Source organism: Sardina pilchardus, chromosome 6 (genome assembly GCF_963854185.1).
Source record: "Sardina pilchardus chromosome 6, fSarPil1.1, whole genome shotgun sequence".
Classification (NCBI taxonomy): Eukaryota; Metazoa; Chordata; class Actinopteri; order Clupeiformes; family Clupeidae; genus Sardina; species Sardina pilchardus.
Genome location: NC_084999.1, coordinates 23994713 through 24004712, shown reverse-complemented (window position 1 = coordinate 24004712; position 10000 = coordinate 23994713). Strand labels below are relative to the sequence as shown.

The following is a 10000-nucleotide window of genomic DNA, read 5'->3' as shown; positions in this document are numbered from 1 at the left end:
ATTATTTGTGTCCATGTATGTGTTTGGGAAGTTTGTATGTCTGTGTCTGTAGTCGCTGGTCACAAAAAGTGTGCTTTGCGCCTTTGTCATTTCACAACTGTGTCGTTCAACTGTGTTGTGACATCGAGATATCACACTGTTCTGTTCACAAAGTAGTTTGTGAAAAATCTGGCATTAGGCTATCATTTCTATTGATAGGCATATCTAAAGCACGTAAAGTTGACACAGCAATCTTTGCCACTACGTTTCAGTTCATAGTCCACGGTCTTCAATAGATGCAAACGCTACTGTTTTTGTATTTGTTCGTGCATTTAAGTATGTGTGTGTATGTGTGTTTGTGTGTGTGTGTGTGTGTATGTGTGTGTACATGTGTGTGTGTGTACAAATGCGAGTCCACTTTGATCAGTTGTCCCACTTTCTACAGTTTCATTCATGATGCCCTCATAAATGTCTTTCAGTTTAGCATTGAAAGTCAGATACCCCAGATGTGCATTTGCAGCGAAGGCACTGGCGAACCCAAACTGTGGTTGAGTCAAAAAGTGAATTCTTCCGTTCTGTGTGGATTGTTCAGTCCTGTCGTATTTTCTAGCTTTCATGGTTTATTGAGTTGCTGCCTAGTCAACGGCTACCTGTGTCTGACTGGAACATCTCGAGGGCATTGGCAGGTTGAAACTCTCTTTTATCAGTATCACCAGTGCAATTGTCTGTTTGGTCTGTTGTGAGCACCTTGTGAGTAACAACAGAGTAAGATGGAGTTTGGATTTTGAGTTGGCTACGTGAAGTGAGGTTAGAAGCTGTTTTGATTTCACTATATCAAGATTTGAATCAAGAACTGAAGAAAGACTTGTCAAAATGTACGTGGAAGAGAACTGAAGAAGGTCTGTGAGCGTTGTGATGTTGCTTAACTGTTCGAAAGTTTAGGTTATGTGCTTGCATAAATTAGTGCAGTCGTGATTATTTTATTTTATGAAGAATGTGATTCTGATGATGGCATCAGAAACTTAATTTGAATTCAATGATGATTAATATGACTACCAATAATCTATCGCGAATACCGTTGGGTCGGACTTGGATTTGGATTGAGATGATTGTTCTGCGGAAAGACAGCGGACATTTTGCGAGCAAAAGTCAAAGGGCAGTTCAGCAGGAAATGAGGAGCCGAACCAAATATTCAGGGCAGGCCTGAGCCTTTCCTCCGCCCGTTGAAAATGGACACTGTCTTGTTTAAGGTTGCAAAGCATTTTCAGATTTTCACCACGTAATAATAATAATAAAAAAAGTTTTTTACGGTTTTATTAGGGTGTATCTGTCTGTAGTGTGTGTTTGTTTGTGAGTCAGAAGCTACCAAATTTAAAACACAGGTTTAGTCGCAAGCTGAAATGATTTTGCACGTTATACGTAACAGAATATGAACATAGCATCTGATGTTAAAATGTTGTCCAGATCATTCCATATGTTATCTTATTTCTTATCCAGATACATCAATTCAGCTATGCAAACATTAAAAATTAGAGTGTATTCAGCAATTTTTGTCTCTGAGTCTCCTCTTTGTTCTCTCTCTGAAACCTTAGAGATACACATAGTGATTCAACAACAGTCATCTTTCTTTCAGAAGGCTGGTTGATTAACACAGCCACACGTACATACTGAGTTGTTTTAGTCTTCGGTAGGTGTCACAAGAAGAGAGAGGAAATCTCAAATGGTGACTTTTGTGTTTGTGATGTGAATTTAACCTCAGGGATTTCAGGGGTTGTGTTGTGTTGTACCGTTGGGTTTTCATCTGGCGACACCAGGAGATGAGTCAGTCTCTGTGGCCGTGGAGGTGCTTCGGAGATGACTCTAGCTGCAGAATTGTAGTCCCATCGAAGCATAACTTTCCGAACACACACACACACACACACATATGCACGCACACATACACACACACACACACACACACACACACACACACACACACACACACACACACACACCTACTCACACACGCAGGTATGCACCCTTCTACTTTTAATACGCAGCCTATCAGAGTACTCGCTAATACCAATTTGTCAATCAGTTTGTCATCTCTTGTGATAGAGAGCAAATTGAGGCCTGTTACTTCACTGTGTCACCGACTGTATTTGTGAAGAACTCTTCAGCCTCATAGTAAAGCAACACATTGTAAGAATTGGTATTTGTTTAGCTCTCGTCATTGATTTTCAATGCATGCCCATATACCCCCGAGGCAATACCAATCGAAAAGGAATGAATGTTCCTGCACGGAACAACAAAGTTGCATAGAGTGCGACATACTTGATATTGCTACGTGCTTCATAAATCAATACCCCTTGAGATTTCAAATAGCTTTTGTTATTCAAATGCTGACACCAAGGAGATTATTTTTGACACACACCAGCCATTGGTGTGATTTTTAAAACGACTACTGAGTTATTAGTCCAGCTGATTTCTTTTCCATTGATATTGTTCTCTGCGTTAAGCGTGACCTCTTAGCCTTTGGCTAAATGGCTCTTGAAGCCATCGGAACATTAGAGTGCAGTGTTTTGTTTGGCACATATAGTAATGCAGAGGCTTACATCATTAGGCTTGTGGTGGCTCAGCCTCAGTGGTGAAGTCTCACTGAAGTTTTTGGAGTCATACATTCTTCTGCGAACGTCAAGCCATTGACAGCACCTCATAACAGATAACTCAGAAGACAGGGAGCTGCACTTTGTGCATATGTGAGTGTGTGCATGGGTGTTGGCGTGTGTGTTAGCGCGCTTGTGTGTGTATGTGTTTTGCTTGTGTGTGTCTGCTGCAAGAAGGCATGTATGCGGCGATCAAAGTGTTCAATCAGTGGCATTCAAACGGCCAGAGAGCGCACAGGAGGTGGATGGCACGTCTGAACAGGAAGTGGGCTCAGACGATAGCAGACTACTGTACTGAAAGAAAGAGAGAGTGAAAGAGATGGGGGGAGATAGAGAGCGATAATTCAAGAGCCTACATAATGCATTTATAGCAGGAAATATTGTGTGACTGTGTACATTTTTACACTGTGATATTGTGATTTGTTAATACCGTTTATTATTTTTGATTAGATTCATTTAAAAATCATGAACAATCTTATTTGTTTAGTTGCACATTCAAAGGTGCTGTCGGGGATTGCGCAGGATGTCGCGCTTCTTTGTGCTTATGTTTACAGTAATTTCCCACATATAAGCCGCATTGTGTATAAGCTTCAGGACAGTGTTTTATGCACGTTAAAAGAAACAAAACCATATTGATACCATATTAACTGTTCTCGTGTATTAACCTCATAGCTGAAGACATTTTGCTAAATCAATGTATAAGCCGCGGCTAATAGTCGGGAAATTACGGTATATTTACATTTATTAGCAGATGCAAAAAAAAGTTACGTTATATTTTAACCAAGGACCAAATGAAGCCCACCAGAGAGGTAGCTCATCCCTGCCTCAGTATTCCCAGAGGGGTTTCAGTTTTGTTTTGGGGACATTTGTTTCCATTTTTCGGAGCCTGGGCTGCTTACGGAAACCAATTTTATTTACAGTGCATCACAGAATGGGCATCTAGCGGTCGTGAGGAGATGATTGCTGGATGTGACAAAAACTGTTATAGGCTCGAAATCGTGTAAATCCCAAACTAAACCTTAAAAATGACTGTAATGAAATTTCAACTAAGTATGGCAGTAATAAACTAAATGTACCGAAAATACGAAATACGAAATACGAAGGGGGAAAAAATCATGGAGAGAAGGTCTGACAACACAGTGGGATTCGATTTGGAGAGGTAGTAGTTACCATGAAGCTGATGAGAGAGAGGACAGGAGAGAGAGGGGCGTAGACAGGGGATGGAGAGATGAAGCCAGAGAGGAAGAGAGAGATGTGGAGAGGAGGAAGAGGAGGACGAGTGGAGAGGAGAGATGCACCAGTTTCACAGGCTGCCAGCTGCAGACTCATACTGATCTGTGGTCTGTATTCGATGCTATGTAGTTTGCGTGTGTTTGCGTGTGTGTGTGTGTGTGTGTGTGTGTGTGTGTGTGTGTGTGTTTGTGTGTGTGTGTGTGTGTGTGTGAGTGTACAGATGAAGTGTGTATTATTGTGTACTTGTGTGTCTGTCTGTCTACCTGCCTGCCTGTATGTCTGTCAGGGTGTGTGTGTGTGTGTGTGTGTGTGTGTGTGTGTGTGTGTGTGTGTGTGTGTGTGTGTGTGTGTGTGTGTGTGTGTGTGTGTGTGTGTGTGTGTGTGTGTGTGTGTGTGTGTGTGTGTGTGTGTGTGTGCAGATGGAGTTGTCTGTTTGTGCATGTTTATTTTTGTGACAAGTGGTGTTTGCAGGTGTTGTAGCGTACGTGGTTATCTGTTTGTTTCACTGCAAAAGTTCTGCAAAAAAGGTTTACACAAATCAGCAAGGTCTGAAGAACATTTGATACGTAAGATATATTATACATCTGAGAGAAAGACCAACTACATATGCTTAACCCTCATATTTCAGTATTAATATTCAGATGGCTAGACTGCTTCTGAACTTCCTTTTTGAACTCTTCTCATCAAATGATATGAACCCACAAATGCGTATACACAGTACATATACGCATACTCATAGCTGTGTGTTGTTAGGGATATGTAGGCATTCTTTTGGGGTCTCTCAATGTGTGGGTTTAGTGTCTTACATCAAAGGGGTGAAATATCCCCTTTTAACCTACACCGTGGCAAAACTGGAAACAGAAATGACACATTCGTCAACAAACGTAACAAAACACAAAACCAAGAGTCAGACAAACGTGTGACTAATTTGACTGTGGCACATAATGTCCTCTATCAATACACTCCATGCAGACGGTAAGGGTCATAGTTTTTCGTGATAGTGTTTTCTTATTCTATTCTATTTCTCTCTCTTTTTTTTTAAATAAAACTGTTACTGTTTTATTGGGTACATTAATTTCAATTTAGATTTTGACCATGCTGCATTGTTGCAAAGATATTAAAACGTATGCAATTAAAAGACAAAAAAAATTATGTTTTCCCCCATGTTTGTTATTTTGTCCCAATAGATCACTGTACACAGATTCTTTATGCAGTCTAATGCATATCATCTTCATCTTTCATTGCGGGAAAGCTAGACCATGGAGCTGATGTGTATCACTTCCTTTGTAATATAGACTCAATAAGTTTACTCTCTAATGTTGACAAGGTTAGAATCAGGCCTTATGTATCATGCTTTCTGTCAGACTTTGATTTCACTTACGTGTAGGTCTACCAGAAGTATAGTATTTTTAGGAAATAAATTTCAAAAGGCAAAACGGTCAGTATGAATCCATTGTCTTTCTAGAGACACTGATGAGTTCATCTCATGGGGGCCAAGTCTATGCAAGTTTAAATCAACACTGATTAGTCAAAATTTGACATTTAAAACATTTGAAATAAAAGAAATCAACCATAAAATTAAAAAAAAAACTAATCTATGACACACACTAAATATTCTAAGTTGAATAACTTTGATGAAACTCAAGAATTTAGTTTGTTTGTTTGTTTGTTTGTTTGAATTCATTAAATACGTAAAATTGTCGCTGGCATTTCGGCAAGCATTTTCATTTTTCTGAGTACTCACACACGTACTAAATTAATAGCCAGAGGCTACGCTTTGTGTCCGTAATTCTCTGTCACTCCATTAGATGATAAAGTGATTTCGTTATGTATCGCAGTGCATATATCGCTTGTTGTTCTGCGTAAAACGTGACATTTAAATTCAGTGTCAATGGAAGAAAGTTCATTCATCTTATATATAGTAACATGATCCAGAACGTAAACTGGATTATACTGATGGTATATTAAACTATAGTGACACAGTCGGCATAAAGGGTGCTTTTTTATGACTAAAAAGCTATTATAATACCTGGGTGCTCTTTTGTGCTTGTGGTGTTCGTTTTTTTCTTCCTGTGATGGAAGCTTGAGGTTTTTTACCCGGTTACTCTGCAAATTGCTGACGAAGGGAAAGACAACTTTGTGCACAAAGCACAATGGAAAGATGCTGAATTCTGAGAAGACTGCAGCGACCACATATCCAGTGACATGGGCAGTAAAATAAAAAAAAAAAAAGGCTAGAAGGGGGGATGTCAACATATGAGACTGAACCCGGTAGTAGATGCTGAAGGAGACATAGGAACATTCAGCGTTTGATGTAACAGAGACAAATGTGTCCCTGTGTGCGTGCGAGTGTGTGTTTGTGCGTGTGTTTGTGCGTGTTGTCTTAATATTTTATGGTGCACATTCCTTATCTTTCAAATTGATTCTTTCTCCTTCTCTCTTCCTGTCAATCAATCAAGTCAATTTTTATCTATCTATCTATCTAATCAGTCAATATCTGTCTATCTATCTATCTATCTCTCTATCTCTCTATCTATCATCTATAAGATGAAGGGATAGAGATAATCTACCTAGAGAGAGATGTTGCGTAACAGAAGCACTCATCTCCATTTCGGATCCGCATCCCTCTTTCTGTCACTCTTTCTCTCTGCTTTTATCACACAATTGTGTTATTACATGATGACAATGGGGAGATTGAGAGAGTAACTAATGCCAATGTCAACATTTAACATCGTTTCAATTTGATGGCGTAGCTCAAACCAAAATACTTTATCTTTCAAAGACATCGGCCATTGCAATAGTGATACTGTTGGTTACATCCGTTGAGTTGTGTTTTTCACGTCACTTTACGAAACTTTTACGTATAAGGTGGACTGATTTACTGCACTGATAGCACGTTATCATGGCTAGAATCAGACAGGCCTTGCTTACTTTACTGTATAGAGCAGGGGTGTCAAACTCATTTTCACCGAGGGCCACATCAGCACAATGGTTGCCCTCAAAGGGCCAGATGTAACTATAAGATTTGTAGCACCAGCCACAAAATCTTTAGCATCGGTATAAAACTTCCCTAAAATCGAGAAGAGCAAAAGGTATCAGCATGACATGTTCTTTTTATTATTATGTTTGTAAAAACAAAACAAAAACCTCTGTCAGTTCCATACAGTTTGACTTTTCAATGAGGGTCACTGGTCAGTCAGGAAGAGGTCATGCCATGGATTTTTTTTTTTTTTAGATTCGAGTATATTCAACTTAACTGTCATTGCACAAGCGAAATACCAGTAACGAAATGCAGTTTTACATCTAGCCAGTGATGCAAACAAACTGACATGTCAAAAAGTGCATCACTACACCGTTCTATACACATACAGTAGAAGCGAACGGTCCCGGTGGACTTTTTCTTTGAAGTTGAAAGGTGTGTGGATTCTACGTTGCTCGTTTTGAACCGAAATGAAAATGCAAAGCAACAGGATTACAACAAACTTCTAGCCTACCTATGCTTGCCTGATCTGAATGCACCTTTTCTCGGTCGGAATAGGCTCACTTTTGGCCAAACAATCATTTGCTCGATTAGCATGGTTTTGAAGCTGAATTTTTTGGATAGGACTACACACAATTATGTATGCTTTTTAATCGTAGACGTAAACGTATCACGTAGTTTACAACTACCAATTGAAATCAAAGTAATTTACATCGATTCCCCTCTCAAAGAACCACACGCACTTCAAACAATCATGTTTCACAGGCAGGCTAAACCGAGCGCGTACTGTAATTTAGGCACTCCGTTCGCTAAAATAGTTTAGAATACTGGTCTATTTTGTTTTCACACGTTCGCGTTGCTATCACATCTGATGTAGCCAGTTACACTGATCATAGAGGAAGGTGGTTGATGTTGTTGCCTCCCTGTCAGTCTCACGTGCATGCACGCAAAAACTGTATCATCAGACCTTTAAAGCTCTCGCGGGCCACATACTGTATCAGACCCTGTAAGCTCTCGCGGGCCATATGAAATGATGTGGCGGGCCGCATTTGGCCCGCGGGCCTTGAGTTTGACACCTGTGGTATAGAGAATGCTTCTCTCGTCTGATAACATCTCGCCCTTCAGCAGAAATGGACACCATTTCATTCTATGTAAGAAAAGTCATATCATATCAATTGACATATCAAGTCACTCACGGCCATTGTAGCGTATGTATGCTAGACAAAACTCACCTGTTATAGCAATGTACCAACATCATCCTGTAGTGGAAGTCAAATTACTATTATGTCAACAGCTTGCATTATTGCTTGCATTTGTGTGTGTGTGTGTGTGTGTGTGTGTGTGTGTGTGTGTGTGCGCGCGTGTGTGTGTGTGAGTGTGTGAGCGTGTGTGTGTGCGCGTGTGTGAGTGTGTGTGTGTGTGTGTGTATGTGTGTGTTTGCCAATAAAGTTCTCATCGTAGTGCATCATTAGTGCGGTCTAAATCGGACCATCAGTATCCACCAGTATAGTTTCACTTGCTTATTTTCTTTACTGCTACGTCTTTCTATTCTCTTGGTGTGTGTGTGTGTGGTTTTGGATGGAGGAGCTGATTAGGTGGAGGAGGCAGATAAAGCAAGAGGGCCCAGGGAAGAAAAGTGCTGATTATTTTCCTGTATCAGCATGTGGTTTTTCTCCTACACTGATAGAAAGAGTTGAGGTGAGAGACAGAGAGAGAGAGAGAGGGAGATGAGACAGGGAGATTAATGGTCAGATGGACTGGTAGAGGCAGATGGAAACAGACACAGGGAGTGTGTGTGTGTGTGTGTGTGTGTGTGTGTGTGTGTGTGTGTGTGTGAGAGAGAGAGAGAGAGAGAGAGAGAGAGGTGAATTGAGATAGACAGACAGATAGGCAGACTGGGGAGAGACAGTGCTACCGATGAATATGCATTCGTGCACTTTTGCTTTCTATGTTGCTGTTAGCAGTTACTTTAACTTTAACTCTCTCTTTCTCTCTCTCTGTCTCTCTCCCTATGTGTGTGTGTGTGTGTGTGAGTGAGTGTGTGTGTGTGTTTCCATATGTGTAAGAGGAGATAGAGGTCTGAGAATAGACAGAGGGGGGTGGAAAGAGAGAAAGAGAGAGAGGAAGAGGGAGAGAGAAAAGGAGACTAGGAAATGAAAAATATGGTCAGTGACCTCTCACTCTGTCAGTTCTGATTAACAACCTCAAACAACAGGAAACCAACCTAGGCCACAGACACACTCTCTCATCTACTCACAGGCACTTCCACATTCTCACAAACTTATACTTTCACACACTATCTATCTTATGTTCTCACACAGCCTGCAACAGGCTATCCCCTCATCTCACCCTCTCACACAGAAATTCACATACAGTACTGCACACACAACCAGGCTTATAATCAATCACTCATAATATGCAGCGCGTATGGAGCTCTGCCACATTCGCAACAACATGCTATAGCCTGAATTCTAAGTGACCACACACAAAAAACTGAAGTGGTATTCTAATCAGTCTTTGATAACTCTCTTTACCACATCTATTGCTTGCACTGCTAAAGAACCCGCTCACCAATGTTCACTAGGCCGAGGAATCATACAGAAACCATAATGCATTGGCCCCAGCCGTGGCGCGACTGGCTGGGGCACCTACACCACACGCCGGCGACCCGGGTTCGATTCCCGCCCCGTGGTCCTTTCCGGATCCCACCCCAACTCTCTCTCTCCCACTCACTTCCTGTCTCTATCTCTACTGTCCTATCCAATTAAAGGCATAAAAAGCTCAAAAAATATATACAAAAAAAAAAAAAAAACCACAATGCATGGCAAAGACACAGCATTCCGAGGACACAACATACTGTACACTATAAATGGTTGTCTCGTTTATATTATGGTTTTCCGTCATTTATGTGAGCAAAGACACAGAAAGTGTAATGCATACAAAGATAAAGCATAACAATAACAGAAGGATAGAAGGCAGTTGCTAGTTTCCTCCACGCTAGCCAACAGAGGATATAGAGAGACATGCATACATTAACAAGTTATAGGCTACTGCAAGTGCAGCTATTTTGCAAAGTACAACCGTGGAGCAAGAAAAAGAAAAGTTCACCGCTGCTTATTAAACGCATCAACCAATTTATTTCGATGAGCTGACATCCCGGTCA

General features: G+C 40.8%; 1 protein-coding gene across 3 annotated transcripts in view; it reads left to right on the top strand.

Moving 5' to 3' along the window:
- Positions 1 to 10000, top strand: part of rorc (RAR-related orphan receptor C) — a 31414-nt gene that overhangs the window by 9744 nt on the left and 11670 nt on the right. The window lies entirely within an intron of this gene.